The sequence below is a fragment of the Macaca nemestrina genome, chromosome 3, assembly GCF_043159975.1.
Source record: "Macaca nemestrina isolate mMacNem1 chromosome 3, mMacNem.hap1, whole genome shotgun sequence".
Taxonomy (NCBI): Eukaryota; Metazoa; Chordata; class Mammalia; order Primates; family Cercopithecidae; genus Macaca; species Macaca nemestrina.
The window spans coordinates 72,918,109-72,940,708 of record NC_092127.1 but is presented as its reverse complement, the minus strand read 5'-3'; the positions used below and the strand labels follow the sequence as shown (position 1 = coordinate 72,940,708).

General features: G+C 35.1%; 1 long non-coding RNA gene across 1 annotated transcript in view; it reads right to left on the bottom strand.

Moving 5' to 3' along the window:
- Positions 1-2,207: 2,207 nt before the first annotated feature.
- The window catches only part of LOC139362176 (uncharacterized), an 89,793-nt gene continuing 69,400 nt past the window's right edge, over positions 2,208-22,600 (bottom strand). The window contains exon 3 of the long non-coding RNA XR_011620536.1: positions 2,208-2,386. This is a non-coding gene — a long non-coding RNA (uncharacterized lncRNA). The remainder of the gene's footprint in view (positions 2,387-22,600) is intronic.

Below are 22,600 nucleotides of genomic sequence, written 5' to 3'. Positions count from 1 at the left end.
TCTGTAGGTTGGGAACAGAACAGTTTGGAAGGGCTTTCTATAACACTTTGGTAGATGCCAGCACATAGGGCAGTTTGGTTAAGATTCGTTTCCAAACTCCCTCTGACTTTTTCACAGAAAACTGTTCAATTTGGTTGTTTTTCCTTTTGAAGAGTTTGTGAACTTCTTTAAAGACAAACTATGCCTCCCACACCACCAGTGGATTCCTGACAAACTGCAGTTAAACAGGCAGATAGCACCGGGACCGTCTGAACCCTTTATTTTTTCAGCCTCTCTAAGGAATCAAATGTATCCTTGCAATTCAGCTTTATCATTTGGCACCAACCAATTTCATACAGACAGACATGCTGAATTTCTCTCTGACCTATTGCAAGTTCCAAAGCATTATGGAAACGAGTTAAGACACTTGATTTGTCATGATTTATTATAAAGGACACAACTCAGGAACAGTGAAATGGGAGAGATGCATAGGGCAAGGTATGCAGGAAGAGGTACAAAGCTTTCATGCCCTCTCAGGGCATGCCACCCTTCCAGAACTTTTATGTGCTCACCAACCCAGAGACTTCTCTCTATTTTTAAATGCCCTGAATATATATGCCTTACAAATACATGAAAACAACAACAACAAAAAAATCAACTCCATGGGGGTCACCATGTTAGATCTATTTAAATGCTACAACAGGCCAGGCACAGTGGCTCAGGCCTGTAATCCCAGCACTTTGGGAGGCCGAGACGGGAGGATCATCTGAGGTCAGGTGTTCCAGATCAGCCTGTAAAACATCACGAAACCCCGTCTCCACTAAAAATACAAAAATTAGCAGGGCATGATGGTGTACGCCTGTAATCCCAGTTACTCAGGAGGCTGAGGCAGGAGAATCGTTTAAACCCAGGGGGTGGAAGTTGCAGTCAGCTGAAATCGTGCCACTGCACTCCAGCCTGGGCGACAGAGCAAGACTCTGTCTCAATACATACATACATACACACACACACACACACACACACACACAACTGTATTAGTTAAAATAAGTTAGTTACACAGAATAAAAGAGGCATCTTTGTGATCTGCCTTCTGGAAACAGAAAACCTAGTTTTCCGGGGGAAATAAAACATTCTGTATGAAAGTTTATTAAAGCATTTAGTTGACAGATTGCTTCTATAACCTTTGTTCTTGTTTGTGAGAAACATTTATAAGCCTATGCTTCTAAAATCTATAAACTGATATTCTCATTCACAATTAAAAGCAGCAAGACAGATTGGTTTTAGCACACAATAGCATTTTTATGGACTCTCATTTTTTTCATGGGCCACTTAGCTGTAAATAATCCATGCAAATAGCAATTAGACCTTTCCTGGTTTATGCATATACACATAATGGTTATTCAAGTAACACAGAAATGTTTCAAGTAGTTTTCTATATAAGACATGGATATTTAAAACCATATGGTTGAAAGGTTAATTAAATGGATTTGAAATAAAACATAAGATAATTCAGAATGGTGAATTTCTGTATTTTTCAGGTCAGTACCTCCACATACTGTAGCAAACAAGTCAAAAACCTGTTGAATTTTCTGTTACCATCTTACAGTGTTATAAGTCTATCCTGTTATGTTCAATATTTTCTCTTAAGTAAAGAAAAAAGATGAAAAATTAAGATTATATTTAACTATAGTGCAAGTATAAAAACTATAGTATCAGCATTGATACAGTACTAGTATCTTATTTAATGACTTTACTTAATTTTTTCCTATTGTTCCATTGCTATAAGTGACAAAAATCTGGTCCTGGATCCAAGGCAGGATTTAAACTTGCATTGAATTGTTAAATTTCTTTAATCTCCCATAAACTGGAATAATTACTTGGATTTTTGTTGTCTTTGATGTCCTTGATATTTGTGGGATGTTCCTCTATTTACATATTTGTATGATGTTTCTTCATGATTAAATTCAAAATAGACATTTTTGGCAGGATTACCAGATGAAATTTCATCCTTCTCTGAGCATAATGATATGCACATGATTTCTATTTGTCCCTGATGAGGTTAACTTGCTTTGCTGAGTTTAGGTAGTGTGTGACTTCTGCCCTTTGATATTACTATTGTTCCATTTTTAATTAATAAGTAATTTGGGCAAGTGCTATCTTGAAGTTATGACCAAGATACATGATTTATTTTTACATTGTGAAGAAGAAGCAACATAAATTTCTGGGAGGATTATGGCCATTATACAATTAACTGAAGAGACATTAAGACTGATGTTGAGTAGAGGTAAAGAGCTGTGCAGTGAAGGATCTTCAGTGACAGGAGTGAAGGCAGAGCATGTTCACAGATGCAGAGCAGTTGGAATACTTCTTGAAGAAAGGTGATTTTTTTCTTCTGTTACTCCCTTTTCTGTAAAATAGATGGCAGAGTATCAGCTTGATGCAAGAGGCAAGATGTTAGAGGTTTGATGAGAGAAAATGTTCATATTGGAAGTATTTGAGAGTTCATATCCTAAGGGAAAAATAGGGCTCAGTAGAAATTATAAATTGCATGAGATAGGTAAGTATCTCCATTCACGTAAAATGAAAAGAGTGAGCATAGCTGTTTCAATTTTTCTCAGTTGTATACGTCTTCTTGCATACAATCGCTGAAGAGGAAATTAATTGGTTTTAATCATTAAAATTAGAGATGAGAGATTTTCCAAGCAAGTATAAGAAATGTAGAGCAGGGAAAGAAAATGATGAAGCCCTGTTTTTTGTTTGTTTGTTTGTTTTGTTTTTTGTGAATTGAAGAAAGTTTAATGAGAACTAAGAGCAGTTACTGCCTTATTCCATGACATTTTAAAAACTCAAAAAACATTTCAAAAATGTAATATCCAATTTTGTAGAAGTGAAAAATAACCAAGCCAAGCTCAAGACATTCTTACATTATAACTCTTTCAATCACTTTTGATTCTTTGTTTCCTGCCAATCTCTACATACATTGGGTAGTTTATTTGTCCTTGTTTTTTGAGAAGAAAATAGACATTTAGATTTGCTGTTGTTTTCATCACAAGTTCTGGGAGTAATTATGTGACTTTCAAGGATCATTCCTTCATTCCTTCGAGGGTAACGGAGCAAATATGAAACATTCATATTTATCTCCAGTTTCTACCAGTAAATACAGTTCAAGAGGGGCACAAAATGGTATTTTACATGGAAACAGGTGTTAAGAGAATGAAAAAGAGCTTATTTGAAGAGTTTACCATTAAGACTCATTAAGGATCTAGAACTAGAAGTACCATATGACCCAGCCATCCCATTACTGGGTATATACCCAAAGGATTATAAATCATGCTGCTATAAAGACACATGCACACATATGTTTATTGCGGCACTATTCACAATAGCAAAGACTTGGAATCAACCCAAATGTCCATCAGTGACAGACTGGATTAAGAAAATGTGGCACATATACACCATGGAATACTATGCAGCCATAAAAAAGGATGAGTTTGTGTCCTTTGTAGGGACATGGATGCAGCTGGAAACCATCATTCTCAGCAAACTATCGCAAGAACAGAAAACCAAACACCGCATGTTCTCTCATAGGTGGGAACTGAACAATGAGATCACTTGGACTCAGGAAGGGGAACATCATACACCGGGGCCTATCATGGGGAGGTGGGAGGGGAGAGGGATTGCATGGGGAGTTATACCTGATGTAAATGACGAGTTGATGGGTGCTGACGAGTTGATGGGTGCAGCACGCCAACATGGCACAAGTATACATATGTAACAAACCTGCACGTTATGCACATGTACCCTAGAACTTAAAGTATAATAATAATAAAAAAATAAAAATTTAAAAAAAAAGAAATGTTATTCGTTTTCCCCACAGTCTTATGTAAATTTAATTTTCATGAAATTGTTGACTTGCTAACCCTGGAGACTGGTGATGTCTCTATTAATCTACAGAATGAGTCTTAACGGAAGCCCTGTTTTTATGTTGGGTAAAGAAGACAGGAAGAAAAAGATAGGTGTGGTGAAGTTTAAAAACCGGCAATGTCAGTAAATTAGATGATGCAAAGTGTTGGAATAATATCTGGAGTGAGAATACTGGAGGAGGCCGGGTGCGGTGGCTCAAGCCTGTAATCCCAGCACTTTGGGAGGCCGAGACGGGCGGATCACGAGGTCAGGAGATCAAGACCATCCTGGCTAACACGGTGAAACCCCGTCTCTACTAAAAAATACAAAAAACTAGCCGGGCGATGTGGCAGGCGCCTGTAGTCCCAGCTACTCGGGAGGCTGAGGCAGGAGAATGGCGTAAACTTGGGCGGCGGAGCTTGCAGTGAGCTGAGATCCGGCCACTGCACTCCAGCTTGGGCGACAGAGCGAGACTCCGTCTCAAAAAAAAAAAAAAAAAAAAAAAAGGCCGGGCGTGGTGGCTCAAGCCTGTAATCCTAGCACTTTGGGAGGCCGAGACAGGCGGATCACGAGGTCAGGAGATCGAGACCATCCTGGCTAAAACGGTGAAACCCCGTCTCTACTAAAAAAATACAAAAAACTAGCCAGGTGAGGCGGCGGGCGCCTGTAGTCCCAGCTACTCGGGAGGCAGGAGAATGGCCTGAACCCGGGAGGCGGAGCTTGCAGTGAGCTGAGATCCGGCCACTGCGCTCCAGCCTGGGGGACAGAGCAAGACTCCGTCTCAAAAAAAAAAAAAAAAAAAAGAATACTGGAGGAAGTAATCTTGAAAAATAGACGAATGCAATCAGTAGCTAAATGTTTTAAACAATTTTGGAAGTGAAACATTGGAAGCATTATACTGAATCTATAACCAAAATTGTGCTATTATTCTTATTTATTATAATCCTTATTCCATGTCTACAGAATGTTTGTTGAAATCTTCCATTTGGAGTCAGGAAAAGTTCTTCAGTTGTCATTACTGTGTAGCCTGAAGTTAGTCACCTTTGTAAAAACTAGGAGAAGACTATATATCCACTGGTCACTACTCTTTCTCCTGTCCCATACCCATAAAATACTAACATAGTGATCATGGCAAACTCCCAATATAAAAAGAGATACTCAAAATTGTGTCAATAATTGAGAGAATAAATACGTAATAAATAAAAGTGTGTTATTTTAATAACACTTATTGTCTTATTTAATTTTGGCTGCCATAAGAAAGCATCGTAGACTACATGGCTTATAAACAACAGAAATTTATTTCTGAATTCTAGAGGCTAGAAGTCTGAGATCAGGGCATCAGCATGGACAGGTTCTGCTGAGGGTCCTCTTCTGGACTACAGATTGCAGACTTCTCATTGTATATGTATCGTATCCTTTTATGGCAGAAAGAGGGCTCAAGAATTTTCTAGATTTTTTTTTTTAATAGAGACACTAGTCCCATTCATGAGGGCTCCAACATACCAAGTAATTTATTTCCAAAGACTCCATCTTTTAAAACGATCACATTGGGGATTCGGATTTCAATATATAAATTCGAAGGTGACACAATTATTCAGGCCATTGCAGTTAACATAATTTTTTCTTTAGACATTTAATTGTACTATTTGAAATATTTTAGAAGAAATATGAGAAGAATACAACCATAGTAATGCATTTTAGTGAAGATTAAAACTGTTATTAAATACCAGAATGGAGAAGTAGATTGTGTAATACCAGGGGGCATAGCAATAAATGAACGATAGCCATTTTCACAACATGGATAAATTTCACAAATGTTCACATGGAAATGTATACAAGTCATAAGTATGCAGCTTAGTGAATTATTACAGTGTAGAATGGAGGATTACCTCACCAATTAAGAAAGAATAAGTAAAAAGGATATTTGAATTGCTGTAAAATAAATATTCAATGAAGTAACACATTTTCCCAGTGAGACAAGCAAAGACATAGAAAGTGATGAAAAGAAGGATGAGGTAAGTAGGTACTCCATACAGTTTACTTGGAGATATACCCATATACCCATTGATGATAACGGGTTAACTAGTCACCAGCAACCAGTTCTTTAAATGTTCACAGCCTATGACTCAGCAATCTCACTTCTGGGAACGGATTTTGTAGATACATTTGCACATAATTTTAAAAATAATAGTAAAATAAACTATTATATAAATTTAATATATAAATTTATAAAGTTTATATAATAGTTTATTTTGCTATTATAAGCTTCATATCTATTAAGAGTGGAATAATTGAATAAATGATATACATGGAAAAATAAAATAGCTCTCTCTTAAGAAGATACACACATAAAATGTGAAATATGTTGCATTTTGTAAAGTGTATATGACATGTTTGTGTGCTTTATACTTTCAATTTGTATTTGATGAATTACATATTGTTTTCTTGTTCAATAATAGATGAAAAATTTAGACTTTCCTTTATTTCTAAAGAATATACTGTAGCATTTATTTCTCAAAGCATTTATTTTTATCTGTCTTAATTTATTAGTATCTTTAGTGTAGGTAATACATTTCTTTTAGGTAAGTTATGCCTCTTTTATGTAAATAAAAACCTCTTTATTTTTGAAAACTCTCCTATTTTCTGAGTTACATGTTTATTTTATTCACTTGGTTTTTAATTATTTTCTTAAATAATTTTTAAAACACATTTTTATTAAGATGGAGTGTTGCTCCATCTTGATAAAATTAATTAGTTCTTAATTTATATTTAAATGTTAAGTGTGTCTTATGTAGGAAACGTGTATTTTTTTTAATTTTATTTATTTTTTATTATTTTTATACTTTAAGTTCTAGGGTACATGGGCATAACGTGCAGGTTTGTTACATATGTATACTTGTGCCATGTTGCTGTGCTGCACCCATCAACTCGTCAGCACCCATCAACTCGTCATTTACGTCAGGTATAACTCCCAATGCAATCCCTCCCCCTTCCCCCCTCCCCATGATAGGCCCCGGTGTGTGATGTTCCCCTTCCCGAGTCCAAGTGATCTCATTGTTCAGTTCCCACCTATGAGTGAGAACATGCGGTGTTTGGTTTTCTGTTCTTGTGATAGTTTGCTAAGAATGATGGTTTCCAGCTGCATCCATGTCCCTACAAAGGACACAAACTCATCCTTTTTTATGGCTGCATAGTATTCCATGGTGTATATGTGCCACATTTTCTTAATCCAGTCTGTCACTGATGGACATTTGGGTTGATTCCAAGTCTTTGCTATTGTGAATAGTGCCGCAATAAATATACGTGTGCATGTGTCTTTATAGCAGTATGATTTATAATCCTTTGGGTATATACCCAGTAATGGGATGGCTGGGTCATATGGTACATCTAGTTCTAGATCCTTGAGGAATCGCCATACTGTTTTCCATAATGGTTGAACTAGTTTACAATCCCACCAACAGTGTAAAAGTATTCCTATTTCTCCACATCCTCTCCAGCACCTGTTGTTTCCTGACTTTTTAATGATCGCCATTCTAACTGGTGTGAGATGGTATCTCATTGTGGTTTTGATTTGCATTTCTCTGATGGCCAGTGATGATGAGCATTTTTTCATGTGTCTGTTGGCTGTATGAATGTCTTCTTTTGAGAAATGTCTGTTCATATCCTTTGCCCATTTTTTGATGGGGTTGTTTTTTTTTTCTTGTAAATTTGTTTGAGTTCTTTGTAGGTTCTGGATATTAGCCCTTTGTCAGATGAGTAGATTGCAAAAATTTTCTCCCATTCTGTAGGTTGCCTGTTCACTCTGATGGTAGTTTCTTTTGCTGTGCAGAAGCTCTTTAGTTTAATGAGATCCCATTTGTCAATTTTGGCTTTTGCTGCCGTTGCTTTTGGTGTTTTAGACATGAAGTCTTTGCCCATGCCTATGTTCTGAATGGTACTACCTAGGTTTTCCTCTAGGGTTTTTATGGTATTAGGTCTAACATTTAAGTCTCTAATCCATCTTGAATTAATTTTCGTATAAGGAGTAAGGAAAGGACCCAGTTTCAGCTTTCTACTTATGGCTAGCCAATTTTCCCAGCACCATTTATTAAATAGGGAATCCTTTCCCCATTTCTTGTTTCTCTCAGGTTTGTCAAAGATCAGATGGCTGTAGATGTGTGGTATTATTTCTGAGGACTCTGTTCTGTTCCATTGGTCTATATCTCTGTTTTGGTACCAGTACCATGCTGTTTTGGTTACTGTAGCCTTGTAGTATAGTTTGAAGTCAGGTAGCATGATGCCTCCAGCTTTGTTCTTTTGACTTAGGATTGTCTTGGAGATGCGGGCTCTTTTTTGGTGTATTTTGGTTTTTTAAAATTTATCCAGTCTCTCAGCTCTTTGTTATATTTAATTAATGTATTTCAATATAATTATTAATATGATTGTTGTGGTGGGGATTGTTAAGACCACACCCAGGTTTGATAATTCACAAAGAGGATTCACAGGACTTAGAATATAGTTATACTCATGGCTATTACTAATTATGGTGAAAAGATACAAAGCAAAATCAGCAAAATAAATAGATGCAGCATAGAGTCTGGAAGAAAACAGGTGCAGCTTACAAAGAGTTTTCTCCTATTGGAGTTACACTATGCATGCTTAATTCCTCCAACAAATGTTGTGACACCATGTGTTTTAGAGACTCAGTATCCATAGTTTTATTAGGGTCTAGTCATGTAAGCACCCTATGCCTACCACATACGAAATATCAGGCTTGCAGAAAGAAATTAGATATTCAGCAGAAACTATATTGTTTTTTATAAATATTTCAGGCAGGGTGAGCCACTCTTTTTAGTTCTGAGAATAGTGGGAACTTTCCCAAAATCCAGGTTCCCAGATGCCAGACAAAAGGCAACCTCGCCAGGAGGTTTTATAAGGACAGCAACCTCAGGCCTTCTATGTTACCCCTTTCTAAGTAGCCATACCTTTGGCACTTGGCCAAAGTTTCCTTATAGCATGGCCTCTTCCAGATTGCATATTGCTATGATATTAGTTTAATTATTTAAATAATCAAATTTACAGTATTATCTCACTCTTAATGGATTACAGCATGCTGCCACATGAGAAATGCTCCAGCAATTTTGAGACAATACATAAAATAGCTAAGAGCATTTATAATCTTCCCTAGGCAAGAGTGAATAACAAAACTTACAAAATTTGTGACTTTACAATAATAATGATATTTTTCACTTACGTCACTTTTTGGCAGCTAAGAGTAAGCTGCAGTTCTTTGCTTCTGTGTTTATTTAGCTTATATATGTGTCTTCTTCATTCTTAGGCCCTAACTGAAGGATCAGTGGTAACAAGTGTAACAAGATGAAAAAGCAAGAGAGCAGGCAAAAACCAGCCATGGCTCTAAAAGCTGTTGTAGTTATCACTTCTGCTCTTACCCAGTTGGCTAAATTAAGTTACATGGTGAAGTCCAGCACTAAATCTGGAAGGAGGCATACTCTTCCCACTGGAGAAGGTTGTATCACAGGACAACAGAAAGGAAGGTCAATCTTTCTGAGAAAAGAATGAGTAAATAAACAGGAACTGTTATACCTTTAATATTTACTGTTTCCACATGATGGTCCAAATGCTTTACATATGTTATGAGGAATTATTTACCCTATTTCAAAGAAAAGCATAGTTCAATATAATTCTTCCTGAAATATTTAATAATGAGATTGAGTTAATTTAATTGTGCCTGAAATATTTAATGTATCAATCTATTATTCTGCAATTCATATAACAAAAGAATATGCACTTGGACTTAAGAGATTTTAGTATAATCTCAAATATATTTATAGATTTTACTAAAGTTACATATATTCTGTTCATTATACATTTTTTTACACACACGTACATATATACTGATCATAAAATTATTCAGCCACATTGGTGGCTATATGCTATAATTGTATCTATGAGAAACTATATTGTTCATCCCAGCAAAAATATGAATGCTATTACATGCTGCCAGAGATTGAAGACTTTACTTGATGATGTGTGGCTATGAGTAATGGAAACAATGTTAACTACAGCAATATATTTGTTTATGAAAATACAGAATATTTTATATAGGATCTAGAAATTTAATATTATGTTTATTTATATTTCAGGTTCTTTATAAAGTTGTGATAATAATCATTTAAATTTTATAGGATTTAATGTAAGTTAATTTGTAGAAAGCATTGAAATCGTTTTATGAAAATAATACATATTTAGCATCAATAAGTGCATTTTTATTTTATACACATAAAATACACCAAAACTTAAGGAAAATACCAACGTTATTATTTATTACATAGTATTTACTTAGTATTATCAAATATATTTATCTTGAATATTAATATTTTAAGCACACAGTTCAATATCAAAAGTTTCTCTAAGTTTTCACAACATTTGACAAGGGATTTTGAACACTTGAAGGAAGACAAATGTTGGCTTGGAAATAAAAAATAAGCTTGAGAAATAGAAAAACTTAAATGTATAGGACTTCATAATTGACTGCAAAGAATGATAACTTGAAATGTTATGGTTGTATACAGAATGGAGGATAACGGCACAACAGAGATAAGAAATAAAGTAGAAGAAAAGATTTAGTGGAAAATTCAAGATTTGAATTTTACTAGTTCAAAATGATGACAAAAACCTAATTTTTAAAGTTTTAAGTGTGCATTAACCATAGAAACTCATGTTCAGTGCAATCCTATTAAGACACAAGTATCTGCCTTTTAAGGATACATATTCTTGCATTAATACAAAAATTGATACCATTGATGTAAAAGTGAAACAAAAATCTTGGAATTCGACTTGTTATCAATGTCTACCAGAATAAATAAGAGCACTAAAATTTGAAAGAAGTCATTTCCCTATTAGTCCAGATTTGCATTTTTAATAGAAAGAAGTAAAATAAACTTCATACAGATAATATATCATAATATATTAATATATTAATATAATATATATTAATTAATATTATGATATATTATCTGACAATATAATCTGATCATATGTGATTAACAGAGATTATTTTTTCTCACTCTCTGGATTTTTATTTTCACTCTCCACCATTCTTATGGTAAGTTCTAGAGAATTAAATTAATTTCATTATGGCTCAAGATACAAACTACCTTAAGTACTAAATTTAAATATGAATTAAAATTTGCCTTGCTATTCATTACCAGGAGAAGTTTCCTACATCTGGTAGCTGTTTGAATCAACTCCTGATTTCCCTTGATCCAAGACAAACATCCCTAGGTGCTGTAGGTTACTCTTTTTGATGACTCAAAAATATAATATTCTAGTGAAATTAACTTCCAATATTTTAAAAATTATCATCTAGGCATGTTTAGATAGTTAGAGAGCATTAAACTTATCCACTGTCATTAATTTCATGGAAAGGAATTTGGGAAATTATCTGATAACCTAAGGATGCCACTGTTGGAAAGCACTTGACTCTTCTCTGATAAAAAATTAATTAAAACATCATTCTGCTAGCATGTTTGGCTCTCTTTGATGTTCATGTAATTATATTATTTGAATATAATCAGATTGTATGCAAAAAAACAAAGGTAGGCAAGTTAGGAGATTAGAAAAACAATTTAAACAACTTGAGTCAGAACTTTTTGTAGGGTAATTTCCCATGCTTAATCTGATTTCCAGCAATTCTTACAAAAAGAATTCATCTGAAATTTTCTAAGAGGTTTGAGCAGATTTTCTTCTTTAATAGGGTCTATTAATGTGAAAGTGAACAGGACAAATGGCCTTTGCTATACATCTGACTTCAAGCAGCCAATTTTGTAACCTTGAAAAACTGTCAGGGAAAGCACCAGATAAAAGAAAAATAAACCTAGATTCATGAGGAAAAGAGAAAAAACAGTGTAAATAACTCTTGCAGTTGTCACTTATGAAGCTATTAGATGTATTTCAAATGCTAGATTATATGTATATGTCTACTGCGTCAATAATTACTACTTAAGAAAGATTTATGTAGAAAGAAAATTAAAACAGAACAAATTGAAGGTATAAATAATATTCAACTTAAAGGAGCACACTTTTGCATAACAAAATAAGATTCTCAATTTACTTTTTAAAAGAAATTAATTTACTGAGATGCTAAAATTGTGCAAATTAATATTTTTCAAAAATAGCATTTATTAAACATAAAAATTATGTTTTACTTTAGAATAAGCACAAGTGTATCTTTTTAAAGTATGTAGTATGAAATTGTATTATTTACTGAAGGTTTCTTCTGTCTATAAAATATACTATTTAGATAAATAACCATGCTAGTACACTAACTGTTACCACTTAGAATCTATTTCAAAGAGAAATTACTTTTTCTAAGTAAATCGTTAGAAACATATGCTAGCAAAGCAAAATTAGTGCCAAATGAGATATTACATTTTAAGCAAAAAGAGGAATATGCTTTAAAAATAACCCTCAAAGTCATTTTAAATAGCCCATTTTACACTCATATGATTTTGCCTTCGGGAAGATACAAGATGGAAAGTATCTTCCTAGCTACACACACACACACACACACACACACACACACACACACACACGTTGTTTTAGGCAGGTATTTTTGCAGAGGCAGGGGAAGAGAGGAAGATTTAGGATGTGCTCTGGCCAAGGAGCTCAAAAATTACTCTATCACAGATGAATAAGCATCCCCACAAAACACACTGTCACTGTCCTTGTAGTTCTGTGTAATAGATAATGAAAAACCATCTGTCCATTGCAGTAATTTGCCAAGAGCACACCCTAACATATTATTTCATTTTACTAACTTAAAAATGAAATAATAAACAGTATTTCTGAACAAAGTTTATTTTTTTCCTCAGTGTTTGAAATGAAGGGTCTATGGCCAGCTTGACAAAATAAGTTATGGAAATAATAAATTTTGTGGTTTATAATGAAAAAACAAAATGCCTGTTTTTGACCCCTTCAAAAAAGAACAAGGAAAAACAAACAAACAAACAAAAAAAACAAAAAAAACTAAGGTTAGTTTTGATTACTCTTTTTTTTTTTTTTTTTTTTTTTTGATACAGAGTCTCGCTCTGTCGCCCAGGCTGGAGTGCAGTGGCGCAATCTCGGCTCCCTGCAAGCTCCGCCTCCCGGGTTCACGCCATTCTCCTGCCTCAGCCTCCTGAGTAGCTGGGACTACAGGCGCCCGCCACCGCGCCCGGCTAATTTTTTGTATTTTTAGTAGAAACGGGGTTTCACCGTGGTCTCGATCTCCTGACCTTGTGATCCGCCCGCCTCGGCCTCCCAAAGTGCTGGGATTACAGGCGTGAGCCACCGCGCCCGGCTTGATTACTCTTTCATTTCTACTTTTCTTAAACAAAAATCAATAAACTTTTTTTTTTTTTTTTTTTTTTTTTTCAGATCAGTTTCAGGTTTACAGAAAAACTGAGCAGAAAGTAGAAAGAGTTCCGTATACTTTCTCTCCTGCTGTCCTTAGTTTTCCCTATCATTGATATCCTGCATTGGTATGACACATTTGTTACAATTGAAATAATAGTGGACGGGCGCGGTAGCTCACGCCTGTAATCTCAGCTCTTTGGGAGGCCGAGGTGGGCGGATCACCTGAGGTCAGGAGTTCAAGACAAGCCTGACCAACATTGTGAAATCCTGTCTCTACTAAAAATACAAAAATTAGCTGGGTGTGGTGGTGCATACCTGTAGTCCCAACTACTTGGGAGGCTGAGGCAGGAGAATTGCTTCAACCGGGAGGCAGAAGTTGCAGTGAGCCGAGATCATGTCACTGCACTCCAGCCTGGGCGACAGAGCCAGACTGCAGCTCAAAAAAAAAAAAAAAAAAAAGGAAAAAAAGACAACAAACAATACTGACACTATAGATATTATAACTAATATTTATAGTCTCCATTATGGTTCAATTTTTGTGTTGTAACACATCTATGGGTTTTGCCAAATGCATAATATCACATAGCTACCATAACAGTATCATTAAAAATTCAAATTTTTATTACAGTGTTATACACAGTACATAGAGTGTTATTGCTCTTAAAACTCCCTGACTTAATCTATTCATCCTTCTCTCTCACCCTCTCAAACCCTGGCAACTATGGATATTTTTATTGTCTATAACTTCACCTTTCCCAGAATGTCACACATTAGGTAGCCTTGGAGTGGAACACTAAGTACCTTCTCAGATTGGCTTCTTTCACTTATTAATATGAACTTATGGTTACTTTGTGTATTTTTGTGGCTTGATGGCTCATTTCTTTTTGCCACTAAATTTTGATAGAGGTATAGACCTGCGAAACCATTAACACAATCATGAAAACTGGCATAGTCATCAGTCCCAAAAAGTTTTTTATCATATTTTTAAATTATTATACTATTTTTGAGAAGTTTGAGTATTGTGTATTTGTTACAATTATTGAGTCAAATTAGATACATTATTATTATTATTATTATTATTTGAGATGGAGTTTCGCTCTTATCGCTCAGGCTGGAGTGCAATGGCACAGTCTCAGTTCACTGCAACCTCTGCCTCCTGGATTCAAGCAATTCTACTGCCTCAGCTCCTGAGTAGCTGGGATTACAGGTGCACACCACAATGCCCAGCACATTTTTGAACTTTTAGTAGAGACGGGGTTTCACCATGTTGGCCAGGCTGGTCTCGAACTCCTGACCTCAGGCGATCCTCCCACCTCAGCCTCCCAAAGTGCTGGGATTACAGGCGTGAGCCACCACGCCCAGCCTACTTTGAGTTAATTGTAATGAAAGTTGTAAGGTCAGCGTTTAGATTCATTTGTTTGTTGTTGTTGTTGTTGTTGTTGTTGTTTTGCATGGGGATGTCCAGTTGTTTCAGCATCATTTGATGAAAAGATTAGTTTTTCGTTATTGATTGCTTTTGCTTCTTTGTCAAAGATTGGTTGACTATATTTATTTGGGTTTGTTTTGTGACTCTCTGTTCTATTCTATTGATCTATTTGTTTACTTATTATTATTATTATTATTATTTTTGCCAATACAACACAGTCTTAATTACAACAGTTTTATACCAAAACTGAAGTACAGTAGTTTTAGTCCTCAAACTTTGTTCTTCTTCACTATCATCTTGGCTACTTTTAGACTTTTGCTTCCATATAAACTGTAGGATCAGTTTATCAATATCTACAAAGTAATGTGCTGGAATTGTGAGTAGGGATTCCTGGAATTTGTGGGTGAGGTTGGAAGTAACTAACTCATTAACAATACTGAATCTTACTATCTATATGCATGCAATATCTTTTTATTAATTTAGGTATTCTTTGATTTTTTCATCAGAGTTTTGTAGTTTTCCTCATAGAAAACTGGTACACATTTTGTTAGACTTATACCTATTATACTATGTGTCGGTGCTAATATAAGTGGTGTTATGTTTAAATTTCAAATTTCCATTAATCTGACCATGTCAATAGATACAGAAAAAGTATTTCACAAAATATGACAATCATTTATGGTGAAAACACTCAGGAAACTAGAAATAGAGGGGAAGTTTGAAAACTTGACAAAGAATATCTCCAAAAATAATTCTACAACTAACATCGTACTTTATGCTGAGTATGATGGACCAAATGCTTGTGACCTCCAAAAATTTGTATGTTGGAATCCTAATTCCCAAGATAACGATATTGGGAGGTAGGGCCTTTGGAAAGTGATTAGGTCATGAGGGTTGAGTCTTCATAAATCGGATTAGTTCCCTTATAAAAGAAGTCCAAGGGAGTCCTCTCGCTCCTTCTACCATGTGAGGACACAGTGAGAAGGTACCATCTTTGAATTAGGAAGTGTCCCATCACCAAACAGAAAATCTGCTGATGTTTTTATCTTAGACTTACCACTTCCAGAACTGTGGGAAATAAATTTCTGTTGTTCATTAGCTACCTGTTATGGCATTTTGTTATAGAATTTTATGGCATTTTGTTCTAGAAGCCTGAATGGACCAAGATAATAAGAAACTAAATGTTTTCTCACTAAGATTAGATACGAAAAAAAAGTCCCCCTAGCCACTTTTTTAAAAGATCATTGAAATTTCTAACTATTACAATAAGACAGGAAAAGAAAAACATATGGTGTACAGAGTAGAAAGGAAGAAATAAAACATCTTTGTCCACAGATAACATAGCTGTCTATGTACAAAATCCTAAAGAATCAACAAAAAATTCTCCTAGAAATAATAATTATAGTATGATTTCAGGATAAAAGGTTAAAATTAAAAAGTCAATCACTTTTATATATAGTGGCAATATATAAGTAGAATTTGAATTACACACACAATACTATTTAAAATTAGCAGCCTCCAAAATAAAATACTTAGGTATAAATCTAACAAAATATGTATAAAATATATATGAAGATAACTACTAACTCTGATGAGTGTAATCAAACACAAACTAAATATTTAAAAATATATACTACGTTCCTGGATAAAAAGACTCAAATTGTCAAGACATCAGTTCTTCCCATCTTCATCTATAGATTCAATGTAATCTCAATCAACACCCCAAAATGTTATTTTGTGGATGTCGATAAATTAATTCTAAAGTTTATTGAGGGGCAAAATACTCAGAATAGACAACACAACATTGAAGGAGAAGAACAAAGTTGGAGGATTGACATTACTCAGCATCAAACTTATTATAAATCTGCAGTCATGAAGACAGTGTGATATTGACAAATTAATAGATAAATAGATTCTCAAAACAGAATAGAAAGCGCAGAAATAGACTAACTGATCTATAACAAAAGAGCAAAGGCAGTACAATAAAACAAATATAATATTTTCAACAAATAATGCTGGAGCAACTGGATATCCATATGCTACACAAAATTAATCTAGACATAGACATTATACGCGTTACAAAATTAACTCAAAATGGATTACAAACTAAATGCAAAATGCAAAAGTATAAAAATCCTAGAAGCTAACATAAGAGAAAATTTAGATGACCCTTAGTATGGTGATAAATTTCTAGATACAACACCAGAAGCACAATCTATGAAAAAAATAATTTATAAGCTGTACTTTACTTTAAACATCTGAAATGTATGCTCTGTGAATGACCATGTCATGAGAATAAGAAGACAAGTCACAGACTGGAAGAAAATATTTGCAAAACACATATCTGGTAAGATATTCACATACAATGAACTCTTAACTCAAAAATAAGAAAAGCTACCTGATTAAAACTGGTCCAAAGATCTTAAGAGACACCTCACCCAAAAAGACATACAGATGATTCGTAAGCTTATAAAAACATGCTTTATACCCTATGTCATCAGAAAATGAAAATTTAAACAACTTTGAGATAACACTACACATCCATTAGAATGGTAGGTGCCAAAACCTAAAACACTAACACCACCAAATGCTGGTATCCACACCTATAGAATGTATAAAACCAAGAGTAAACTCTAAATTCAACAATGGACATGGGGTGATTATGATGTGCCAATGTAGGTACATCACTTGTAGAAGAGGTACCATTCTGGTGGGATAATGACAACAGACTAAGCTACGCATGTGTAGAGACAGGGCTATATGGGAAATATCTGCACTTCCTTCTCATTTTTTCTGTAAGTCTAACACCACTTGGAAAAAAAAAATGTCTTAAGAAAATTTTAATTGATCATTACTAAAATGTAAGAAGGCAACTGACTTTGTATATTAACCTTGGATCTTATAACTTTGCTATAATTTCTTATTAGTTCAAGCAGTTTTGTTGTTGTGTATTCCTTGGGAATTTTTACATAGACTGTCATGTCATCTGCAAGCAAAGCCAGCTTTATTTTTCTTTCCTAAGCTGTATATAATACTAAACTTTTTAACTCTTTTCTTATTGCATTAGGCAGAACTTCAGTACAATGCTGAACAGCTGTATGCTGTTAGCTCTACTTCTTTGGTAGATGATATTATTCATCAATTTGAGGAATACTTCCTCTAATCCTATTTTACTGATAGCACTTACCATGGATGAGTGAAATGATTTTTCTGCATCTATTGGTACAATCATATGATTTTTTCCTCTTAGCCTTTTGATATGATGGATTACATTAATTGATTTTCAAATGTTGAACAAGTTTTGCATCTCTGGAATAAATCTCATTTGGTCTTAGGGTATAATCTTTTATACATTAATAACTTTGATTTGCTAATAAATTTCTGAAGATTTTTGCACTTACGTTCTTGAGAAATATGTTGCGTAGTTTTCTATTCTTGTAATGTCTTTGTCTGGGTTTGAAATTATAGTAATACTGGCCTTATAGAAATAATTAAGAAGTGTTGTCTCTGCTTTTATTCTATGGAGAAGATTGTAGAAAATTATTATCATTTCTTTCATTAATGATTGATAGAACTCCCAAGTGAACAATCCTAGGACTGGTACTTTCTGTTTTAAAAGGTTATCAATTAATGATTCAGTTTCTTTAAAATATATATATATATAGGTTTGTTTCTTCAGAGAATCTCAATGTCACTGTGTGAGTTTTGGTAGATTTTGTCTTTCAAAAACTTATCTCACCCAAACTATCAAATTATAAGGCATAGAGTTGTTTATAATATTTCTTTATTACCCTTTAATGTCCATAAGAATCAGTTTTGGTAGCCCTTTCTTCAATTCTGATACCAGTAATTTGGGTCTTTACCCTTTTTTTTTTTTTTTGGTTAGCAGGGCTCAAGGCTTATCAATTTCACTGATCAACAGTTATACTTTTAGTATTATGCGTTAGTTATGATTTTTTATGATACTCATAGCTACAATTGAGGTGGTGATGCATACTCTATAGAATACACATAAAATGTTGTAGATTTATAAGAAAATCCCAGGTAGTGGGATTTCAACTAAACTGGAAAAAAAAATATAGATAATCTTTAGACAGAAAATGACATGAATCTACTGGTTATATTTTTCAAAGTGCATTTTCTTACATTGAATATAATTAATTGTATAAATAACCTGTACCACTGCAATGTAATCAGTGGAAATTTTGCTATTTAAATACAGATACATTTTAAAATTTAAATTTTATATTAACATATGGAGTACTGAAAGTGTAAGCTGTCTTTCAAAATTTACCCCATTCTCTTAGATAGATATCAAAAAATTTCCATTATTAGAGGAGATCTCCCAGAAACATTTCCTAAAATCATATTTAAATAAAAGTAGTTTACTTTGAAAGTGATCTTTTGAAGATCTACAAGTAGAGTCTAGAAGTAAGATAGGGCAGGAAGGAATGCTAAGACAGGAAGCATGGAAGAGCAGGTTACCATTATGTCAAGTAAGGTTTACTCATGCCAGGGACATCTGGGACTGATTAGACAAACCCTGTGAGTTTCCCCACCTTAAGCATGAAGAGGCTGGGGTTCATTATTGAGGGCTTCTTCTGAGGATATTAATACTCTGATACTCCAGACCTATCTCATACATGGGCTGAGCAAAACCCACCGGCTAATAGTCACTGGTGTTTGCAGTAAGAAGCTCATAATACGGTTGAAAAAAATAGGTACAAAGTAGTGTAGATAAGGCACTGATAATGTCTGCTACAATCTACCCCTTGAACCACTAAGATCTACTGGTGATACTTCATGTTGACTTTAAGTACACTGAAGCTTGCAGGTGATGGCTGGTTATAATTTCTAAAATAACCTTATAAAGGGAAAAAAATAATGAAGAATAGTTAGATAAGCTACGGTTCTCACTGAAATAGCTCACCTCCAAACCAAAATCGGTATTTATCATCACCTTCCTCAACACTTATTCTAGATTTGCTTTACATTTGGCCAGGATTTCTGTTCATCTAGTTTGCTTGTCTGGTGTCTCAAGCTATATGTATACAATTAAGATGTTTAAACAACTGATTACTCGACTGGGCTCTGTCTGTGATTATTGGTTCAGTGCTTCCTCTGCAATAGATGCTGCTTGGTGGACAGTGATGTAGGAAATAAAGCTGTGGGCCTGGTGGCTCATGCCTGTAATCTCAGCACTTTGGGAGGCCGACGCAGATCACCTGAGGTCAGGAGTTCAAGACCAGCCTGGCAGACATAGTGAAACCCCATCTCTACTAAAAATACAAAAATTTGCTGGGCATTTTGGTGGGCACCTGTAATCCCAGCTACTCAGGATGCTGAGGCAGTAGAATTGCTTGAATCCAGGAGGCAGAGGTTGCCTGGCCAACATGGTGAGACCGCATCTCTACTAAAAATACAAAAATTAGCTGCACGTGATTGTAGGCACCTGTAATCCCAGCTACTAGGAGGCTGAAGCAAGAGAATCACTTGTGCCTGGGAGGCGGAGGCTGCAGGGAGGCAAGATCATGCCACTGCACTCCAGCCTGGGTGACAGAGTGAGACTTTGTCTTAAAAAAAAAAAAAAAAAAAAAAAAAAAAGGAGAGAGAGAGAGAGAGCTGTGAACGCATAGTGTTCCCCAGAGTCCATCTATCCATCTGCCTACCTTTCCTCCAGATTTTTTGTTTCCAGTTATCCAGTCTTGCATTTTCCATGTCCCTCATCATCAGTGCAAATTATGTGCTATTATAAGAAAAAACTCTTTCTATATCTAAATTTATGGCACAGGTTGACCGTTTTAAGTTCAGGTCATGGTAATATATCTCTTCATCACTGCCTTTTAGGACTACCCTAGAAGGAGCTGTAGCAAGGTACTATATTGATCAGAGTTCTCCAGAGCAACAGAACAGAAAGAGGGAGAAAGGAAAAAAAGAGAGACAGAGAGAGAAAGAGAGAGAGAGAGAGAGATTATTATTTCAGAAACTAGCAACACGATTGTGGAGGCTTGGTAAATCCAAAATTTTCAAGGTAGGCTGGCAGGCTGGAGATCCTGGGAAGAGTTGCAGTTCAAGTCTGAAAATAATCTGCTGGGAGAATTTCCTTTTTCACAGGGGAAGCCAGTCTGTTCTATTAAGACTTTCAACTGATTAGATGCGGCTCACCCTCATTATAGAGGGTAATCAACTTTACTCAAAGTCCACCAATTTAAGTGTTAATCTCAACCAAAAAACACCTTCATAGAAGCATCAGAATAATGTTTGACGAGATATCTGGGTACTATTGTATTGTCAAGTTGACAAAATATTAATAATTACAGGCAGCAGTACATCTAGCACATCCTTCACTATCAGCTCATCAGAGAAAATCACTCAGATTCCACTGATACAAACAGGAAGAGAGGAACTGAAGCAAGGAAGGTAAATGACAATTAACTCAACAATACTGTCTGTCCCTATTGACACGAGGGATGCCAATTCCACACCACCATCTCCTGCTACTTCTTTTACTTGCTCTTTTTGGGCCTGCTCAGAACCAACTCTGAATATGTCATCTCCATCATGTAAAAAAAGTATTTGAACTATACTCATCCAACATTTGGGTTTGGTGGATCTGACAACACTCAACTCATGTTAAGCAGCTTCAACAGAATAAGTCACCTGACATCTTACAGTCAGGCATTCAATCTCCATGAGGTATCAGCAGCATTCTGGAAGCTGCTTTTTAGATTATAAAGTTTTCTATTGAATATAGCATAACCTAGAGTTTTATGCTATGACTTCTTTATTGAGGATTGTCGGAGACTCCATGCATCATCCTTATGACATAGATAATACCATGTGGCTTCGACCAGGTCACATGACCCACAAGTTAGAGCTAATTGAACTTCAGGCCAAACCTAGAGCATTATCTTCTCTTTCTATTGGTTCCACTTAAAACTCCCGACCTTCCAAAATCCAGGCAGTACTTTAAATGTGACATATGGTGTTTCCACATTCTAAAGCTGCGTATCAAGTTCTATGCTCCTTTGTTTTGATAAGAAGTGCAGTATATATTAACTTTCAATTCAAACTGGAGGGCAGACATGTCCAAGCATATGCAAGAAAAATTGACCCCTTAAAACTTTCGATGTGGCAGATCTATGAAAATTTGTACAGATGATCGCTCACTGTCTTGTTTATATGCATCTCATCAGGAAAGGACATCCAAAGTATTTGCTTCTTACTCTCAAGCCCAATTAACTGAATTCCATCATCAGAATAGACCAGTGCATTTTTCATTATTATGCCAAGATGGTTAAATCCCCTTTCTTTTATATGTTGATAGAGAACAAAAGGGCTTACTTTGCCCTGGGGAAAGGCCTTGGGTGACTGCAAACTACTTTATCTTCAATTTTGATGAAACTTAAAAGAAATATATTCACTAGATCAAAGAAAACCATGTCAGAATATGTATAAAAGATTCTACATTATGTCCTTGAAACTGTAGAACAATGATGGTCTGCAATAAAAGAAGAAAGAACTGTTGGCAACACCTATTCACCAGAAATAAGGCAAGCAGAATTTCTGGGATTATCAGCAAAGTTGAAAAAGCAAATAGAAATCCTCAACTTGCAAGAATCTGTGGTGGAGATAAGTAGAAAAATGAGAAGCAGCTGCAGTTGGGACTATACAATCATCTCTCATGGTCTCCTCTCATTTATATGATCAAAGTCATTGAATTAAGTGTGGTTCTCTGCATTCCTTAAGCTTTTAGGTGTGACATTAATCTATGCCATTCTACTTGGGATGTGGCACTGTTTCTGATTTACTATGTTGGCTGTAAAACAAGTTTCAAAGGCTTCCACTTGACTTCTCCTAACATAATCTTTCATTGCTGCACATGAAAGAGAACCA